General features: G+C 53.9%; 1 pseudogene; it reads right to left on the minus strand.

Annotated features, from left to right (window-relative positions):
* The window catches only part of LOC134432888 (zinc finger protein 850-like), a 197,787-nt pseudogene extending 196,939 nt beyond the window's left edge, over window positions 1-848 (minus strand).
* Window positions 849-20,023: the final 19,175 nt, after the last annotated feature.

Consider the following 20,023-nt stretch of genomic DNA (forward strand, 5'->3'; position numbering starts at 1 on the left):
GTGTGAATCTGCTGATGCTTGAGGAGACGGTATCGGCTCTGAAACCTCTCCCCACACTCAGAACACTCATAGGATCTCTCCCCAGTGTGGATTCTCTGGTGGGCAATCAGCCTAGAGTTCTGCCTGAAGCATTTCCCACATTCCCCACACCTGTAAGGCCTCTCCCTGGTGTGGATCGTCTGGTGCAGAATCAGCCTAGTGCTCTGACTGAAGCTTTTCCCACATTCCCCACACCTGTAAGGCCTCTCCCCAGTGTGGATCCTCTGGTGGACACTCAGGCCGGAGGGGTCGATGAAGCTTTTCCCACATTCCCTGCACTTATAGGGCCTCTCCCCAGTGTGGATCCTCTGGTGGGCATTCAGATGGCAGCTCTGCCTAAAGCTTTTCCCACATTCCCTGCACTTGTAAGGCCTCTCCCCAGTGTGGATCCTCTGGTGCAGAATCAGGCTGGAGTTCTCAATGAAGCTCTTCCCACACTCTGAGCACGTGTAGGGGCACTCCCCAGTGTGCATTGTCTGGTGGATGATCAGGCGGGAGCTGTCACGGAAGCCCTTCCCACACTCCCCACACACAAAGGGTCGTATCCCAGTGTGGATCATCTGGTGGAGTTTCAAGCTGGAGCTCCTCCTGAAGCCCTTCCCACATTCTCCACATTTATAGGGCCGTTCATTGGTGTGGATCCACTGGTGGGCGATCAGGTTGGAGTTGATCCTGAAGCTCTTCCCACATTCCCCACACTTGTGGGGCCGTTCATTGGTGTGGATCCTCATGTGGACAGTCAGGTGGGAGCTGATCCTGAAGCTCTTCCCACATTCCCTACACTCATAGGGCCGTTCCCCGGTGTGGGTCCTCTGGTGGATGAGCAGGTGGTCGCTCCTGCCGAAACTCTTCCCACATTCCAAGCACTGGTGGGGCTTCTTGCCATCATCAAGCTGCTGATGGACCACCACTTCAGCGCTCTGGCCAGATCTCTGGCTGCCTTCCAGGCACAGGCTGAGTCTCTCCTCCTCGGAGCACCCTGGGCTGGGTTTGCAGCCCCTCCTCTTGAGGGATCTCCGGGGCTTTTCCTCCCCAGTGGATTCCTGTGCCCTGGAGCCGCTCAAAATGGCCTCTTCCACCAGGTTCTGCTGTGAGGATTTGTCCTCCCTGGTCTCCATCCTCAGCTCCTTCCCTGGGGGAGGAAGGACAAGGAGAGGCTGGGATTTGCCTCCGTGCCACAGGGAAGGGGAAGGAGATCCCCCCAGTGCATCCCTGGCTGGACAGCATCAGCAGTGGGGCTGTGCTGCAGCTGGGGCCGTGCTGGGCTGGGAGACGGAGCAGGACAGAGGGGAAAAGGGGCACTGACTTCCTTCTCACCTGCCTCAGTGCCCTGGGGCATCTTCCTCTTCCTCACAGCCTTCTCCATCCAGATGAGGTTTGGGAATGGGAAATCCTGATTTGGGGGAAAAACAAGATGTGAGTGCATTGCCTTCGGAGGTCCCACTGGCCAAGTCCATCTCTAGAAGTCACCGGACGTCTGGTGGCCAGAAATACCTCCAAAAATCAAGGAGTCCAAAAACCTCTCCCAGGAGTTCCCTGTTTCCAGTGTCCTCACTTTGGGCTTATGGGGGTCCCTCTTCTCAGAGCTGCTGGGGGGGCTGTGGGGCCTGGGCATTCCCCCTCTCCCAGGTCCTGCTTACAGAGGCTGAGGGTCTTTTGGGGGTCCCAGGGGTGAAATTATGATGCTCGTATCCCCATTTGTCTGAAATAAGCTTTGCACCTTTAACACTGGTTCTGAGAGCAGAGAGGGAGGAAGAAGAAGCACGGAGTTTGTTTTCAGAACCTCTCTCACTCCTCCACATTCCTGCTCCTCTCTTGTCTGCAGATGGACAGACAGCGGGACAGAGCCCTCCTTTGCTGTTAGTCAGTTTGAGCTAGCAGAGGAAGAGAAGCTCCCTGGACTGTGGTTTTTGGTTTATCCTTTTCTTTGGACCTGTCTAAACCTGCTCTGGATTGAACACCCAGAAGAGCACCAGGTGCTCACACCTGTGCCCCACCGGGGCTGGGCCACGGCATTTCCAGCCCCAGAGAGACTGATAAGAGACTGATAAGAGACTGAGCAAGCCATGCTACAGCTCACGGAGGGACTTTGTGAGTTTTTCATCTCTTTTGGAGCAGCAAGAGATTTTATTGTTTAATACTGTTCATTTTGGGGGCTGGTGAGTGCTTTGCCTGTTCAATAAACAGTTTTTTCCACTTCTCTCAAAGAAAATACTTTTCCAGAACCAGCTGGAGGAGGGGCCACTTGACTTTGCTCTTCTACAGGAAACACCTTTAGAGTTTTTCCTCCCAAAATTGCCCTAAGCCAGGACATTGGCTTTGAAGGTCCCACTGGCCAAGTCCATCTCTAGAAGTCACTGAGTGTCTGGTGGCCAGAAATACCTCCAAAAATCAAGAATTCCAAAAACCTCTCCCAGGAGTGCCTCGTTTCCAGTGTCCTTATTTTGGGCTTATGGGGGTCCCTCTTCTCACAGCTGATGGGGGGCCTGTGGGTCCTGGGCATTCCCCCTCTCCCGGGTCCTGCTCAGGCATGCTGAGGGGGTTTTGGGGGTCCCAGGGCTCACCCTCCCCTGATTCTGTGGAAATTGTTTTTGTGACACGTGCCAATTGGGAATGGAATCAGCAAATGCTTCTATCTGCTGTGTCCAAAACAAGACACAAAGAAAGGTTTTGAAACTTTCTGACCAAATAGACAAATAAAGCATCAAAATCAAAGAAGTATAGTAGAGCAAAAGAGATGAGGCAGCAAGACGACTGATGCTTAGAATAAAATAGAGGAAGTTGGGGTAAAGCTAAGAGATATTGTAACAAAGCAATTAAAAGCTTATGTATAATAAAAAGTTTGATGCACTTGACAAATCATGTAGCAGACACCAGTGCAAGGCCTCCCTCCAGACAATCACAAGAAGGATAGCAATCAATGACCACCTAGAAATATTGTGAAATTACTGCTCCCAGCTTATTGATATTTGCTAATTTGGACTAACCAAGCATATTGGAAAATGCTTTGTAGGCTTAAAAACAGTATATATAATTTACTGAACTGTGTGTGCTATGAGTGGAGCAGTGACTCCCCAGCCACCCAGCGCTGCGTGCTTGCTTTAAAATAAAAGGTATAGAAGTAAAATTCACATTCGCTATTGAAATTTTACATCAGGTGTTCCAGGGTCCCCTTTCTCCAGCATCCCCCCACTCTAGGCACTCAGCGCTTTCCCTGCTCCCCTTTGCACTCCTGAGAGATCCAAAAGTACCCCCTTCATCAAATAAATTAAAAATACCTCTCTCAGCGACACCAAAATATATTTGGGACTCAACTCCTGTGAAAAACGCCAATCACTTGTTTTTAAAATTTTAAAAGTTTAATAGTAATAAAATGGTTCTAAAAACAGTAATACAATTAGAGTAATAATAATTTGGACAATTTGAATTAGGACAATACGAGACAACAAATACAAAGAATTATGGATGTCCGGGTACCTTTTTCTGGGCAGCACGAGCCGGAAAAAGGGCACCGGTTAACAAAGATTAACCCTTAAAAACAATAACCCGTTGCATATTCATACACCTCATACATGATGCATAAATTCCATTCAAACACAGGATTCTGTCTGGCCATCATCAACTTCTTCCTTCTAATCCTAACAGCCCCTTTGAGGCGGGAAGAAGTTCGTTTCTTCTGGTAAGAGAGCAAAAAATTCTTTTTTCTGAAAGATTCAGGTGTCCTGTGGCTGCTATCTGATGCGAGTGCCTCATTCCTTTCTTTAAAAAAACCTCACTGACATAGTTCTTCTTTTAACTACAAAAGTTACCTTTTAATTACAAGACTACATTTATTATTAAACTGTTAATACAGCACTACTAATCAATACACCAAAATACATATGGTAAATGTGAAAATGCCTGTATTTTATGATTGGTTTTTCGCAAATATTAAATGAATATTATATGTGTTGTGTTAGAAAGTAATGCTGTATTAATTCTCTTAAGTACCATGTTAAATATAGTTTTAGGTTATAAAAATTGTTAAAATAGAAACGATGCCACGTAGGATACTTTTTTAAAGAAAGGACTTCCAGCGAGATAGCAGCCATAGGACACCTGAATCTTTCAGAGAAAAATAATTTATTGCTCTCTTACCAGAAGAAACGAACTTCTTCCTGCCTCGAAGGTGCTGTTAGGATTCAGAGGAAGAAGCTGACACTGACCAGACAGAATCCTGTGTTTGAATGGAATTTATGCATCATGTATGAAGTGCATGAATATGCGATGGGCTATTGTTTTTAAGGGTTAATCTTTGTTAGCGGGGGTCCTTTTTCGGGCTCATGCTGCCCAGAAAAAGGTACCCAGAGGTCCGTAACTCTTTGTATTTGTTGTCTCGTATTGTCCTAATTCAAATTGTCCAAATTATTATTACTCTAATTGTATTACTATTTTTAGAACCATTTTATTACTACTAAACTTTTACAATTTTTCACACACCATAAGCACACGTACCTTTGCTTAAAACAATGCTTGCTTATTTCGAATACAATACCTGCTTGTAAGCCTTAAAACACAACACACAGAGCTCCATTCTTAAGCTTTAACCTTCCTAATATCTTGCTTGTCGGCGGAAGGGAACCAGGACATCAATTTGATCATCACAGGCTCGATTTTATTGATCAGTACGGCGGGTTAAATACAGTTCATAATGAGCTTCATACATATTGCAAAAGTTGAGCTCAGGATTGGTCAGCTTACATATCAGCACCTATGCCTACTTCTACATTCCTATGGTTCTACTTTTGATACTTTCTACATATTCTTAGGATATATTCAGGACTAATCTCTACTCCCTATCCTCATGTTGCAGCAAGGTCGCTGCTGACTCTTCCTTTCAGCTTGCTGACTGCTGACTTTTCTCCTTCAGCTTAACCAGTGGCATTATATCAGTGTGGCCTTTCTCAGCTAACCAATTATTAATAATACTCTCCACACCTGTAGCCTACTTACAGTAGTCGTTGAATATCTCTGGTGCATCCAAGACCCGTTCTGGCTTTGAGGGAATATATCTGCTCTTCTTCCTGCTCAATCCAGGTGCCATTTTCTGACTGTAGAGCACTTTCAGGTTATTCTGATAGTCTGTGTGCAGGGGAACAGGTTTGTTAACCTGAGTTAGTTTCCTCCCAGCTGAGTGCTGCTCACCCAACTAGGAATCCCTTGGAGTGAAAATAAAGTCCTAAGAGAAACACTCACAAGCCTGCAGTGCACTAAAATCACTGGCAGAATGAACTGCTGAGCAGGGGTGAGCTACAATTTCCTCATTCATGGAAACAAATTTAACAAACACTTGGGTTTTTGAATCCCATTATATTTAGTTGCAGTTTAAGCTAGAAAGTGCACAGCAGAGGCTTTGATGCTCTTACAGACTTCATGAACGTTTGGAACCTGCAGTACCGGTAACTGTCACCGACATCTTTCCATAAAAGTCCTTTCTTTAGGATTTTTCCCCCTTCTGAGAACCTGTGGCCTCAGCAACAAAAGGTAAACAATGGTTATCTGCTGCTGGGGAATGCAACAGGTGGATGCGTGATCAGTCTTGGGTGAATGTTTGGATTTACTGACCACTCACAGCGGAGCTGGGTCTCACCCTCTGCTGAGAAACAGCCCTTTGTTTATTCATTCTTTTCCTATTCTTAGCTTAGCTAGCTTCTGAGAACTTTCCTTCTATTTCTTTTAGTATAGTAATAATGTAATATATATCATAAAATATTAAATCAAGCCTTCTGAACATGAGGTCAAGATTCTCATCTCTCTCTCCACCCTGAAGACCCTTGCAAGCCCTGTAACAGGTGACCAACTGGCAGTCATAGCAACTCTCCTAAATAAATTCACTTTAACTGTTATGCCCTCCCTCGACCTCAGGAACCTTAAGAAAGGAGACTCCAGCCTGTACAGCTCTCAGAAACCAGTTGATTTCTCCTGTGACCACACACAGAGCCTCTGTGTTGCTGTTCCCCTGACCTGATCCCTCCTGCTGATTCAGCTCACACGGAGCCTGTATCATACCTTCTGGAGCATTCTGTGGTTTTCCTCTGAGGTGGAGGATCTTTGCCTCTTCCACATCAAAACCATTCAGATTCACTGCCCAGGCTTTCTGTTGCTCCTACAGAGACAAATCACCCTCAGTGCAATGCATTTAAAACAATTCCCACACTACAATTTAAACAGACACCTAAGTCCCCTTCTCTTAGAATCTGAAGATGTTTGACTGTGCTGCAAGGGTCAGTCACACAGAGGCAGGTCAAAGCAGTTTTCCTCAGACTTTCATACATTGTCCTGCTCACATTTTCAAACAATGGCAAATTCAGTGTCATTGCCAGAGGGAAAAGCCACAGCCACAAAGCGACCAAATGCTTCACAAACAGATTTCAGAACACAGTGTAAAACATTCCAGAAGTGTTCCCTGTGGAAACCTTGTCCTAGAATAGCTACCACCAGCAGTTTCACTTTGCATAGGCTTACAGCTTTGTGTTTTTGTTGCCTGCTACATTTTAAAGCCTCGTTAGTCAAAAGCTAAATTTTGCTACCAGAAGCAGCATAGGCTTCGAGTGCATGGCAGTCTCTACAGCTTCAGTCTCATCCTAGACTCCTGAAGCCCAGAGCTGCAAGTAGTGATGGCTGGGACTTGTCAGTGCCGTGTGCCCCCTTGATAGAACCTATTGTTCACTGCTCTGTAAAGGGGCAGGAAGGCGTAGCAGTTATTGAAGTAATTGTAACTTAGCAACATGCTCACCTTCTTGGTAGGGGAATCCTCAGCAGGGTCATTCTCTTTGGTTAGGAGGAAATTTGCCATCTCCATCTGCATAGTGCTGCGTTTGGGAATGTAGCGATCCCCCCCAGCCTTTGTGGGGGTGCTTTGAATTTTGGATCCAGATTTACCTGCATTCACATATGAAAATATTGTCTTACAGCTATTTAACAGCCTGTATTAGAGCTTTCACGGGAGCAAACCCAACACTTTTCCACATCACACCCACCAGACAAGTAGGACTCTGAGGTCTCATGCCACCCAGTCCCAACTAACTTATATTTTCCTCCCTGCCACCAAGTTGGTTAGGGACTGTGTGGTGCAACTCCTTGGGTCTAGTGCAACAATTCCAGAGTCCAGAGATAAGGGGAAGATACAAAAACGCTCACAGAATGTAAAGCTGTCAGCTGACAGTCCTGCCCACACTTGTCCTAGCATCCAGCTGTGCCAGCAAGGCTCAGCTGGGTGAACAGCAGCTCGCCAGCCCCAGTGCTCAGAGCTCTGCCCCTCATGCTGGCAAGGAGGTGGGTGGCTGTCAGGAGCACAGCCCACCTCCTCCTGCCTGAGCAGCAGCCGGTAGGGCAGCGTGGCAGGGAGCCCAGAGCCCCGTGGCTACGGACAAGCAGCCTGGGCGAGGTCCCGCACTCAACCTCTGCCGCCGGTGGCCGGCGCTCACCGGGTGTCTTGGATGGCGTCTTGCTGGGGCTGTGGGAGCGACATGCCGGCTTTATGGGGGACACGCCGACAGGGCTGGGCCCCGGGCCGCTCTCCTTGGCCTTGCGCTGCCATGGCGCAGGCAGCGCGTTCGGGATCAGCGTGTCCAGCTTCAGCAGCCCGTGCAGGTCCGCCTCCAACAGGAACTGCGCCGTGGTCCTGCGGGCGGGCGGGGTTAGCCGTGCCCACCGGCCGGGCTGAGCCTACTCCGACTGCCCCGCCGGCCTCCCCACCACCGGACCGTGCAAGCGCTCCGGCTGCTCCTCCCCACTAAGGGACACCCCCACTCTCCCCAGCCGCTCCTCAAGACACCCCATCAGCCGATACGCCCTCCCTCCGCTTCTCGGGGGTCCTTGATCAGGCAGCACCCCTTCCAGCCGCTCTTTGGGGCTTCTTCCGATAAGCAACATTCTCCCTTCCCCTGCCTTTCAAGGGCAATCTCATCCCTGCTCTTTCTCCTCCCCACCGTGCTTTGCCTCTGCCCTGTGCCCCTGGGGCTGCTCTTGGCCAGGCAGCCTCAGTGGGAGCCAGCACTGGCTGCAGCCCCAGCGGGCCCCCCCAGGACAGGGCCCAGCAATTAGGAGGCCAATGAAAGCTCTGGGCAGCAGCAGAACCCTCAGCAGAGTTCTTTGGACAATCAAGGACTGGCCACCCCTACACTGCAACCTCACTGGGAATGTTTTCTGTCTGACGTAGACTTTCAAAAGAAGCTGTTTGAGGGAAAGGTGAACTAAACACTCACGCTTTTCTCTTCCAGCAAGTCCAACTTCGGACAGAGCATAAGATGAAGATAAGCTGCAAAACAAGCAGGCCTGCCAGTAACCCTAGCCAGAAGCCTGTTCCCTGACAGAAACCCCTTCCAAGGCCCTTCTGGGAATCAGGAACATGTGCTGTGGTTCCAGCTGCACCTGTGGGGGCGATGGGGATCGTCAGCCCGTGCTGTGCTGCACTGCTGAGCTGGCAGCACGGTGGATGCGGGCAGGACGTTCTCCATTTCCCCAGAGCTGGGGCCTGCAGGGACCTTGCTGCCCCTTGGCACAGGCTGTGCCACCCAACAAAGCCCAGCAGGCCGGGAGGAGAGCCCGGGCGCAGCAGGAAGCTGAGAGAAGGCCCTGCTCTAGAACGGAGGGAGTTCCACCAGAAGCAAACAAAGATGGTAATTTGAAGACATTCCCACTGTGCTCAAAATTTGTCTGAGAAAATTAAGACGTGAGCTTGTCATAAATCCCAGGAAATATCTGGGAAAAGGTTTTATGTATGTTGGTTGTGACTAGGTACAAAGCTCCTGTGGGAAAAGAGCCTCTGCAGCAGGCTGGCTGGCTGAAGGGGTCTTACTTCTTCCTAGAATAAAGATTACCAGTGAAATGCAATTTTATTTTTTATTGTATAAGGGGAAAATATTTTCCAGACCTCTAAAACCAGTTTCAAAAATACAGATGTGTTGTGGAAAAAGGAATGAAACATATGAGGATTTCTCTACACAAGAGATATTTCTAAATATTTTTAAAAATGAAAACTGAAGACAAAATGAGGTCATTTTTTTGGATTCTAAAACTACTTTAAAAAATCTTTAAGTACTATAGGAATTGGGAAGAAATATTTGGGGGTGTCTGTCTACAGAAAAAATATTTTGAAATATTTCTACAAATTTCTAATATCTAAAAGTGAAAAATTAAGAAAATGGGGTTGCTTTTTCTCGGGAGCCCCATGCTGCTGCCTGCCCACTGGGCTCCCCCAGCCCTCGGGACCCCGCCGCTGGTCACAGCAGCCCCTGCCTGGCTCCTGCCTGCTGACATCGTGGGCATCCACAGCTGCTCCTGGCCATGGAGCTCAGCCAGTGGTGCTGCCGGCCGGGCTTTGCTGCTGCTGCCACCCAAACACTGGGGTGACGGCACCTTCCCTTTAGTGCAACTAAAGAAAGGGCCATCACCTAGCCTGGCAGAGAGCGGGGATAACTTCAGTGTTGTTAAGAGGGCAGGCCCAGGGGTCTCAGGGGCAGAGGAAGGGACATGTTGGACTCAGGAGGGGCAGGAGGGTGCTGGGCTGCTCCTGGGGTCTATAGAAGAAGTCGGGACAGGACAGAGGAGGATTAAAAAAGAGATGGAAGTAGCTTGGGGATATACATGGGGAGAGGAGGTGGCAGTGGGATATCCAGGAGAATAGGAGATTTCCTTGTCGATGGCTGTTCTGCAGTCTTCTTCTCAGGACTCATGACAGGGCTGCCCAGGCCCTTCTGACTGCTGGAGGAGGTGCTCCTGCTGTTTGGGTGTGACATGCAGCCACCATCTTAAAACTCCTGTCCAGAGGTGGAACTGTGGAAAGAAGAGGTGGCTGGGGCCCCAGCTGCCAGTGGCACACAGGGAGCCTCCTGCACAGCTGGCCCAGAGCTGGCAAGGCTCCCCAGCACGGCTGGAGCTGCTGGCACAGCTTGGCCCAGCTGCACAGCTGTCCCTCAAGGCCCCGGCCCGCAGGGCACGGCTCTGGGCAGGCTCCCTGGCCAGGAGCGGGCCCCAGAGCGCCTCTGCCTTTCAAGGGCAATCTCGTCCCTGCTCTTTCTCCTCCCCACCGTGCTTTGCCTCTGCCCAGTGCCCCTGGGGCTGCTCTTGGCCAGGCAGCCTCAGTGGGAGCCAGCACTGGCTGCAGCCCCAGCGGGCCCCCCCAGGACAGGGCCCAGCAATTAGGAGGCCAATGAAAGCTCTGGGCAGCAGCAGAACCCTCAGCAGAGTTCTTTGGACAATCAAGGACTGGCCACCCCTACACTGCAACCTCACTGGGAATGTTTTCTGTCTGACGTAGACTTTCAAAAGAAGCTGTTTGAGGGAAAGGTGAACTAAACACTCACTCTTTTCTCTTCCAGCAAGTCCAACTTCGGACAGAGCATAAGATGAAGATCAGCTCCAAGACAAGCAGGCCTGCCAGTAACCCTAGCCAGAAGCCTGTTCCCTGATAGAAACCCCTTCCAAGGCCCTTCTGGGAATCAGGAACATGTGCTGTGGTTCCAGCTGCACCTGTGGGGGCGATGGGGATCGTCAGCCCCTGCTGTGCTGCACTGCTGAGCTGGCAGCACGGTGGATGCGGGCAGGACATTCTCCATTTCCCCCAGAGCTGGGGCCTGCAGGGACCTTGCTGCCCCTTGGCACAGGCTGTGCCACCCAACAAAGCCCAGCAGGCCGGGAGGAGAGCCCGGGGGCAGCGCAGCTTTTTGGGCAGTCGCTGCTTGGAGGGACACGGGCCACACCCATCCCTGAGCAGCCCCTGCCAGCCCTGGCCCTCCCTGCCCTGTGACAGCTCCCCCCGCCCCAGGGCACAGAGTCAGGCCCTGTCAGGACCCAGTGCAGCCCCTGCCCAGTCGGGAACCAAGGCTGGCTCTGGCCCTGGGCTCGCGGCAGGGCTCCCGCTCGGGGCTGCTCCTGTGCCTTGGGCCTCTGGGCACTCAGGGCCAGCTCCAGAGCAGCTGCAGCGGGAGGGACGTTGGTGCAGGAGTCCCCTTTCCCCAGGGCTGTGAACGAGCTCCAAAGGCACCTCCAGCTTTGCCGGGCTGTGCAAGGGAGGCCCTGGTAGAAGAAGAAGAGCTGCAGCCACACAGCTCTGCCAATGGCTGAGCCCTGCTGAGCCTGGCACAGCAATTACCTTCTGTGCCTGTGCCCATGCCTGTGTTTGGCTCGGACTTCCTTCCTGCAGCAGAGGCTGCCAATCCGCCTCTGCTTTGTTGGGGAAACACCTCCTTCTGTCCTAACTTTTGGCCCATCACTTGAGAAACAAAAAGTACACCTTAAAAGATGGAGAAATTCTCCATTTCTTTAATGGCATGTTCAGAACGTCATGCTTATGCAAAATCGGATAAAATCAACAAATCATCTGGGCTTTTTCAGCTGGGCCATGGCCCACCGTCCTTCAAACACCTGCCAGTGCTGAGCAGAAGTTGTGAGTGGATCGTGCAGGGTGAGGGCACACACATGCATGGCTCTGTCCTGGCACCTGCAGCGATGCCCCCCTGGCCGAGCTTTGGGCTCTGAGCTGGCAGGTCTCACAGGGGAAAGGCCTTGGCGTACCCTCACCCTCTCCCAGAGGCTCAATCCTGAACATGGGCTGGGAAGCCAGATCACCTTGAGCAACAGGCTCAGCTGCAAAGAAAGGCAGGACACAACAGCTCCAATGGCACTGCTGAAGATTCTCCTTCAGGCCCGAATGGCAGTGAGGGCATCTGGGTGATTGGTGCCCTCCAAGGCACTCCCTTGGCTCTGCCTTCCACTCAGGAGCAGGGCCAGGGGGACCTCGTGCCTGCAGTGGCCCCACACTGGGATGGAAGGAGCCCCTTGTGGGGCAGTCGGGGCAGAAAGGACTCCCTGGAGCAGCCAGCAGCTTGAAACCCAGCCCCAGGCAGGGCCAGGGCTTAGCAGTGGCAGCAGAAGCAGCTCGGGCTCCCTGGGGGCTGCAAAGGAGATGAGAAAGGCTCAGCCCCCAGGCACAGCCCTGGGCCCAGCCCCTTCCCTCTCTGCTCTTCTCTGTGGCTGCACAGAGCACACAGAAGGACACAGTGGCATTGCACACGGGAGGAGGATGGACAGCTAAATGCCCCTTCCTCCCACTGACAGTGATCCTGTGGGATCCCTCAGGGCTCCAGAAGGGAGCAGGGTAAGGTTTCCAGAACTGATCTACCTTCAGTGAAATTTAAGGGAACTGGCTCATGGTAAGCTCTTGGCATACTGACACAGATTATTCTGTCAGGAAAGGTACATTCAGAACATGCCTCCAACATCTGACAAGGTCTTCAAAGCACCATTCACCAGCATTTCCAAGTAATCCAAGTCATGATCCCAGTCGAGGAGGGATCACAGATGCTACAGAACCATTTCCATGGTGTGTTGGGATCTCCTTCTCCCTTGGGGAATTGGGGACTGCAACGGGGTGGGGTAAGGCTGTGGAAGCCTGTGGCTCCTGGTCACTCTGTACGCTCTTTGCAGGTGCTGTCCAACATGCCTGGAGGGGCAGCTGGAGCAGCCCAGGGCCCTGGGGCTCTCTCCCTGCCACACAGGAAACCCTCACTAAATGCTTGGGGAAATCTGCAGTGCCACAGCTGTCGCTCCCAACCTCCGTCCCTCCCTCCTGCTTGCCCACCTGCCCATGGAACAGCTCCCACAGCCCACGGGCACATAGCCAGGCCCTCTCAGGACACACTGGAGCCTTGCTCTCCCCCTCTGCCCTTTCCCCACCACGGGCACCCTGTGCAGCTGCTCCCAGGTTTCGGGACATGTCTCCCACGGAGGGAGCCCAGCAGGACAGCTCAGTACCCGAGTGCCCTGAGCCTGCTCGGGACAATTCCTCTGGGCTGTGCCCATCTTATCCGGGCTGTGCCCGCAGTGCCAAGCAGCAGAGAGGGCAGCTCAAGCCTCAGCAGGGCTCAGGCCCAGAAGCAGAGCAACTACCTCCTGTGGCTGTGTCTGGCATCGCCTCCCTTCCTGCAGGAAATGCCACCTTCAATAGAGCCCCTCTGTCCATCCCTTGAGAAAGGAAGAGGCACAGCTGGATCAGATGGAATCATTGCACATCCAGGAGGTGGCCTGTTCAGGAGGCAATACTTGTCCAAAACATGGATAAGGATCAGGAAAATTGATCTTGGAAGGGCATTAAACCAAGAAACAAGTACTTCAAAACCCCTGGAGGTGGCTGCCATGGTGAGTTCCCTGAGGTGTCAAAGGCCAAGCCACACCCATGGCTGCTTTCCCTGAGGTGTCACAGCTGCAGCCCCAGCCCCATGGCCGGGTTTCCTGAGGGCTGGCAGTCCCAGTCTCGCTCCATGGCCGGTTTCCTGAGGTGTCACAGCCCCAGTCCCACTCCATGGCTGGTTTCCCTGAGGGCTGACAGCCCCAGCCCCACTCCATGGCCAGTTTCCCTGAGGTGTCACAGTCCCAGTCCCGCTCCATGGCCGGTTTCCTGAGGTGTCACAGCCCCAGCCCCGCTACATGGCCGCTTTCCCTGTGGTGTCACAGCCCCAGCCCCACTCAATGGCCGCTTTCCCTGAGGTGTCACAGCCCCAGCCCCACTCCATGGCCAGTTTCCCTGAGGTGTCTCAGCCCCAGCCCCGCTCCATTGCCAGTTTCCCTGAGGGCTGACAGCCCCAGCCCCACTCCATGGCCAGTTTCCCTGAGGGCTGACAGCCCCAGTCCCGCTCCGTGTCCGGTTTCCCTGAGGTGTCAGAGCCCCAGCCTCGCTCCATGGCCGGGTTTCCTGGTCGCTTTGAGGTGCTGTTCCTCTCTCTCTGTGGAGAAAGTAGAGGCCAAGGAGCTTGCAGAGCAAGCCCAGAGCCACGAGGGCTCTACTGCCTGCTCAGCCCTGAGTGAGCTCTGCTCCTTCATGCCTTCTCCTCCCGTTGTCAGGTCACACTGACACTCGGCCTGAGCCCAGTGTTCCCTTTTGGGGCCAAGGGAAATCTCTGCTCCTGCCTCTGGCACAGGGTGCTCTGCCAGCAGGTCAGGGAAGGAGACAGCCCTGGAGAGAGGCATGAGCAGTGGAGGAAAGCCAACATCACTGCAGTCTTGCAAAAGGGCACCAAGAAAGAGCCAGGAAACTGCAGGGCCATCAGCCTCAGCTCCATCCCCAGAAAGGTGACAGAACAGCTCCTCTTGGATGCCATCTCTAAGCCTGTGGAATAACAGGAATGGAAACCATGCTTGACCAATCCCATAGCCACCTGTGCTGCAGTGACTGGCTGGGCTTGTGAGGGGAGAGCAGTGGTTGTTGCCAGCTGGGACTTCAGCAAGGCTTTGTCCCTGCCTCCCATAACAGGCCCCTGAGGCAGCTCAGGGACAGTGGGGCAGAGAAGTGGACAGGGGAGCTCCAAACTCAGGTAGCTGTGAGCTCAGGGCGCCGTGCTGGGCCCAGCCTTGTTTGCCTTATTCCCCAGTGACCTGGCAGAAGGGACAGAGTGTTCCCTCAGTGTTTGCTGATGGGACAGAATTGGGAGCAGGGCCTGAGGCACCACAAGGCTCTGCTGCCCTTCAGTGAGACCTGGAGAGGCTCGAGAGTTGGGCAGAGAGGAACCTAATGAAGTTGCACTGGGAAAAGCCTCTAGAAGAGCTTCAGGCTTTGTAATTACCAGGCAACAGAAGTGTTTTAGTATAGTGGAGTCTATAACGTTGTCTTGTAATGTCCAGTCAGGGAAACCACTGCGTCTCTGTATGTCATAGGACCAGTCACTTGTATGTATGTCAAGAAAGTCTTTGGGAGAAACATGAATGAATTCAGAAACTTCCCCTGATATTATTTTGGATTTTCACGATTTTCTGGAATGCTGGGTGAAGTGTAAGGATGCCAAAAGGAAAGTGAAAGCAAACCAATAAATCTTTAAAAACTCAGAAGCCTCTCCTGTCTGTTCCTTGAAGAAGTTGCCAAACAATGTCACTTTTGCAATCCTTTGAAAGATCTTATAGGAAAAAGCATTGGCCAAAAGTGCTGCCCTGTGTTTCTGAAGAGCAACATGCATTTTGTGTTGATGCAAGGTTTGTACCAGGGTTTGGGGTTTTTGTGTGTGCTTTGAATGTGAGTCTTTGCAGGACTATTAATAATTAGACCATGTACTGAAGAGAACATGTTACTGTGTTGTGCTGTTCAGTGCTGAAGAGGGTTGAGACAGAGCAGGTAGCTCTGTGTCTGTGTGTAATTGCATGAGCAGCACGGGAGCAGTGCCCAGGGCCTGGAGAAGCAAACGGGTTCCCGGTGCTGAGGACAAGGTGTCCAGAGCTCGGGATTGTCCGGCCAAGCTCTTCTGGCTCCTTGTGCTTCGAGACCTAGCCGGGAGCCCTGCAGAGCCCCGGGTGCAGCTTCCTAACTTCCCCCCTCTTCCTCTGCCTCCTCCCTGCTTCCAGGGTAAAGGCGCTCCCTGGCATTGCACTGGCTGTGCCTCCCTCCTAGACCAGTGAAGGGATCGTTTCCCAGCCAAGGTGGCTCTCCCATGGAGACAGGAAAATGGGCAAACTCCTGCTGCCCCAGCATCAGGCAGGTGCAGTGTGTCCTTGCCTGTCAGTCCCTGCCCTGCTTCCCAGAGATGCCACTGATTGTTCCAGAAGTCATGGATCTGCATTTCCAGGAGCATGTTTGCAAAGACACGAAAGAGAAAAATTGACAAGAATTGTTTGTGCTTCTCTTCCTAATTTTTTCCAATGTATTTTCTAGTAGGAAAGCATGGACCAAACTGGCAAAGTTCCTATAATGTAGGAAAAGCATCCTCCTGTATTTGACTTGAGTGGAGGACAGTTGCAAGCTCTCCTGTCAAATGTACACAGAAAATTCTCAGTGAATTTTCTGTCTTTCTGCTGAGTCAGTATAAAAGATGACGCTTCTCAGAAGCTTAATACTAATTTTTCCATTTATATGGAAAGTCAAAGTTGTTAGTTCATATGATGGCAGGATAACGGAGGCAGCTGTGGTGGTGTCCAGGTTTATCTCCTGTACCCAATGGTGATCAGCAGCAGCATCAAATCAGGTTCATCTTAGTTTTCTGCAGACAGGTCTTGATGAAAACATCAGTTCACCTAGAGCAGGGTTTGAATCCCTGTAGTGCAGCTGACTCCGCACGGGCTCTCTGGGCCACCGCCTGCCAGGGGCAGGAGCAGAAATTTCCCTTGGCCGGGGCCGGAGCCCTAGTGTGGCAGTGCCTGAACAGCACCTCCGTGCCTACAGTACCACCCTGGATGGCTGCCCCAGGGCCTGGCATTTGACCCTGCACTTGCTGCAGGAGTCCTGGCCCTGCTTCCACCCTGAGCAAACGCTCGGACCATTTTAGAAGCTCGGTGCCCAAGGGGGCCGCCACAAGTGGTTGCCAGGGACCTGGGGCCATGGCTGCCCCGATTTTGGGTACACGGTGCTGATGTCAGAGTGGCCATTGTGACCTGTGCCACCAAGGCCACAAAAGGGAACGCGGGGCTCAAGCCGAGTGTCAGTGCGACCTGACAACGGGAGGAGAAGGTAGGGCGGGGATGTGGCTGCCCAGGGACCAGAGGGGCCCCACACCTCGGGGCTCTGGGCCTGTGCTGCAGGCTCACCTGCCTCTCCCTTCCCAAAATCACAGAATCAGCAGAGGAACAGCCAGAGGACACTGCAGTGTTACTCAAGGCGACGACGGGAGGAGAAACAGACAGGAGCAGGGCTCACGCAGGGCTGAGCAGGGAGTAGAGCCTCGTGGTTCTGGGCCTGTTCTGCAAACTCCCCACCCCCTTCTTTCTCCCATAGACAGAGAGGAACAGCACCTCGAAGTGACCACGTCCCTCGAGGAGATAGACTCAGCGTAGACAGCCGCCATGTCTGACAGAAAGCAGGAGGGTCCTGGTGCCAGGGAGCCAGGTGAAGGCAAAGCAGCTCTCTGATAGCTTGGCCCAGGGGCTCTTGTGGTAGCAGGCAGCGTGGGGATCAGAACAGAGGCAGGGGGAGGCAGGAGCTGCTCGGCCATGCCAGGGCTGGGAGCCTCCTTCCTGCCCAAGTGGGGCCCAGCTGGGCCAGGGGGCAGCTCCTGGGACAGCCGTGCCCACAATGGCCCCTGCTCTGCAAGGCCTCCAGCGCTGCCCATCAGCCAGGCAGGGACAGAGCAGCCTTGGGGCCGATGCTGCTGCAGGCTCAGAGCCCCGCACAGCTGCTCATGCCCAGTGCCATTGGCTCTGTCCCCTGCAGCCTGCATGCTGTGTCGCCGTGCCGAGGCTGACCCGGACATATGCGGTGACAAACTGCAGAAGGGTGGGCTCTGTGCCCACGTGTTCTGCATGGTGAGTGGCTCCGGGCGCTCCCTCCACCTTTGCAATGGGCAGCTCCTCCCGCCCCCTCCTCATCAGCTTCTCCCTTTGGCTGTAGTTCTTCGCCACTCTACTATTTCGGCAAGAGACGGACCGCGGGGGACTCATGGACTTTCTCCCTCGAGATCTCCTAATTGCAGTGCGGCGGGCGGCACAGAAGGTGAGAGCCTGACAAGAGCAGGGAGATTTGTGCCTGGCGAGGTTTGCCAGAGCTTAGCCCAGACTGCAGGAAAGAAAGGCCGGCCCAACAGTCGGGACAAAGTCTGGCTCCCAGCAGCTGTGGCACAGAGGCCCTGGCACAGCAGCCTCTTTCCTCCAGCTGGCGGCTCTGTGGGCTGGGAGCCGGCAGCGGCCACGTCCTGCGCCCTGCCCTTAGCCCTGGGGCTGCCTGGGGAGGCCTCGAGGCTGCTGCTGCTGCTGCTGCTGCTGCTGATGCAGCTGCTTGGCTCTTTCCAGCGCTGCTGCGTCTGCGGCCAGAGCGGGGCAACCATCATGTGCTGCAGGGAGAACTGTGACAGATGGTTCCACTTGCCCTGTACCAAGGAGGGCGGCTGTGTCAATCTATACGTTACTCCGTTCAGGTACCTCATCTCTCTTTATGGCCACCCCTGGGGAATGATCCAGCATTTCTCACTTTCCCCATCCCTTTGCCCCCAGCTCTTTCTGCCCTGAGCACCGTCCAGAGCAGGAGGTGGATGCGACTCCTGAGCCGGACACCGTTTGCCCCATCTGCATGGAACCTGTGGAGGACAGAAAGACCTTCACAACATTGGTGTGCCCAGCGTGCAAAAAGGCCTGGTTCCACAGGGACTGCATCCAGGTAGGAGCCCTCCCCTGAGCCCTGGGGCACAGCACGTGCTCAGCAGCAGCAGCAGCAGGGCCTCGCTCACCCTGCCTGTGTTTGCCCTGCAGGGACAGGCCTTGCGCGCTGGTGCTTTCTATTTCCAGTGCCCCCTGTGCAGAGACAGTGGGGAATTCCCTGTTGAAATGTTCATCTTGGGGATCCGAGTCCCCTTCAGGTTGGTGTCCTTCTGCCTGGCCCACCAGCCAGGAGGGTGCAAGTGCTGTGCTGTGCCAGGCCCTGCCCCAGGAGCCCTGGCCCTGCCCTGTCCTGTGAGTCTGGGCTTCAGCTTCACCCCCAACTTGGAAAAGTGCTGGAGAAAGAGCTGGGACACCCTGGACCTCCGTGAGGGAGAGCAGCAGAAATTCATCATCTCTTCCTTTCTCCATCAGACAGCCAACGTGGGAGGACAACGATGCCTTCGCAGATCTAGGAGTGAGGCACGGCCAATGCAATGCCAGGGATTGCCTTTACCCTGGGGGCAGGGAGGAGGCAGAGGAACAGGGGTAAGTTGGGAAGCTGCACCTGGGGCTCTGCAGGGAACCTGTGTCTCGACAAGGGCTCAAAGCAGGAAGAAGCAGAAGCGCTTGGCTAGACAACCACGTGCTGGTACACTTTTTGTTCTCAGTGCTATGAGCTTGTTTGCCTCCCCAGGCCCTGGCAATTGCTCCTGTGCTCCTCCTGTGCTGCTGAGGGCACCCACAGGCGCTGCTCTGGCCTGAGGAACAGCACACAGAGATGGGAGTGTGACAGCTGTGCTGGGCTCGGAACATGTATGAGTCAAAGTCCCCGGTGTCCCTGGGCTAGGGCAGTGCCCAGGCCGGGCTTGGCAGAGCGCAGCATCCACTGCTGGAGGGCTGGAGGCACTGCTCTGGCCTGGCCTGGCCGGGGCCTGGGTGATCTTTGACATTCCTGCTTGCCCTTACAGCCTCCAGGGATGAGACAGAGCTCAATGGCCCCAGGCCGGCCAGACAGTCAGGACTACAATCTGCTCGTGGCTGGTCAGAATCTGAGGCCATCAGCCCCAGCTCCCACAGCCCTGTGCCATTGGTGCTGGTTTCCCCACCTCCATCTCCAGAGACGGGCAGCCACAGCAGGCCCCAACACGCAGCATGGCAGCAGGCGCTGCCATCTTCCTCACTGGACACCAGCAGCATCAGCAGATCAAGGGCAACACGCAGCACGTCCCCTGACCCTGAGGACAGGGTCCATTCCAGACGTGCTGGGCCCAGCCGCAGGCGAAGCTCCTCTCGCCGGCAAAGTCGCGCCCAGAGTCCACCTGTCCGGTCCAGGAGTCACCGTGACAGGAACAGTAGGACAGGGCCAAGGGCTGAGAGGCCCAAGAAAAGGGAGACACCATCACGGACATCCCCCAGACGCAGGCGCTCCCGCCAGCAAGGTCGTGCCCAGAGTCCACCTGTCCGCTCCAGGAGTTGCCATGACAGGAACAGAGGGACAGGGCCAAGGACTGAGAGGCCCAGGCGAAGGGAGACATGGTCAGGGCCATCCCCCAGACGCAGGCGCTCCCGCCAGCAAGGCTGGGCCCGGAGTCCACCTGTCCGCTCCAGGAGCTGCTGTGACAGGAGCAGTGGGACAGGGACAAGGGCTGAGAGGCCCAGGCGAAGGGAGACATGGTCAGGGCTATCCCCCAGACGCAGGCGCTCCCACCAGCAAGGCTGGGCCCGGAGTCCACCTGTCCGCTCCAGGAGCTGCTGTGACAGGAGCAGTGGGACAGGGACAAGGGCTGAGAGGCCCAGGCGAAGGGAGACATGGTCAGGGCCATCCCCCAGACGCAGGCGCTCCCGCCAGCAAGGCTGGGCCCAGAGTCCACCTGTCCGCTCCAGGAGTCGCCGCGGC

The sequence above is a fragment of the Melospiza melodia genome, assembly GCF_035770615.1.
Source record: "Melospiza melodia melodia isolate bMelMel2 chromosome 7 unlocalized genomic scaffold, bMelMel2.pri SUPER_7_unloc_1, whole genome shotgun sequence".
In the NCBI taxonomy this organism is placed as follows: Eukaryota; Metazoa; Chordata; class Aves; order Passeriformes; family Passerellidae; genus Melospiza; species Melospiza melodia.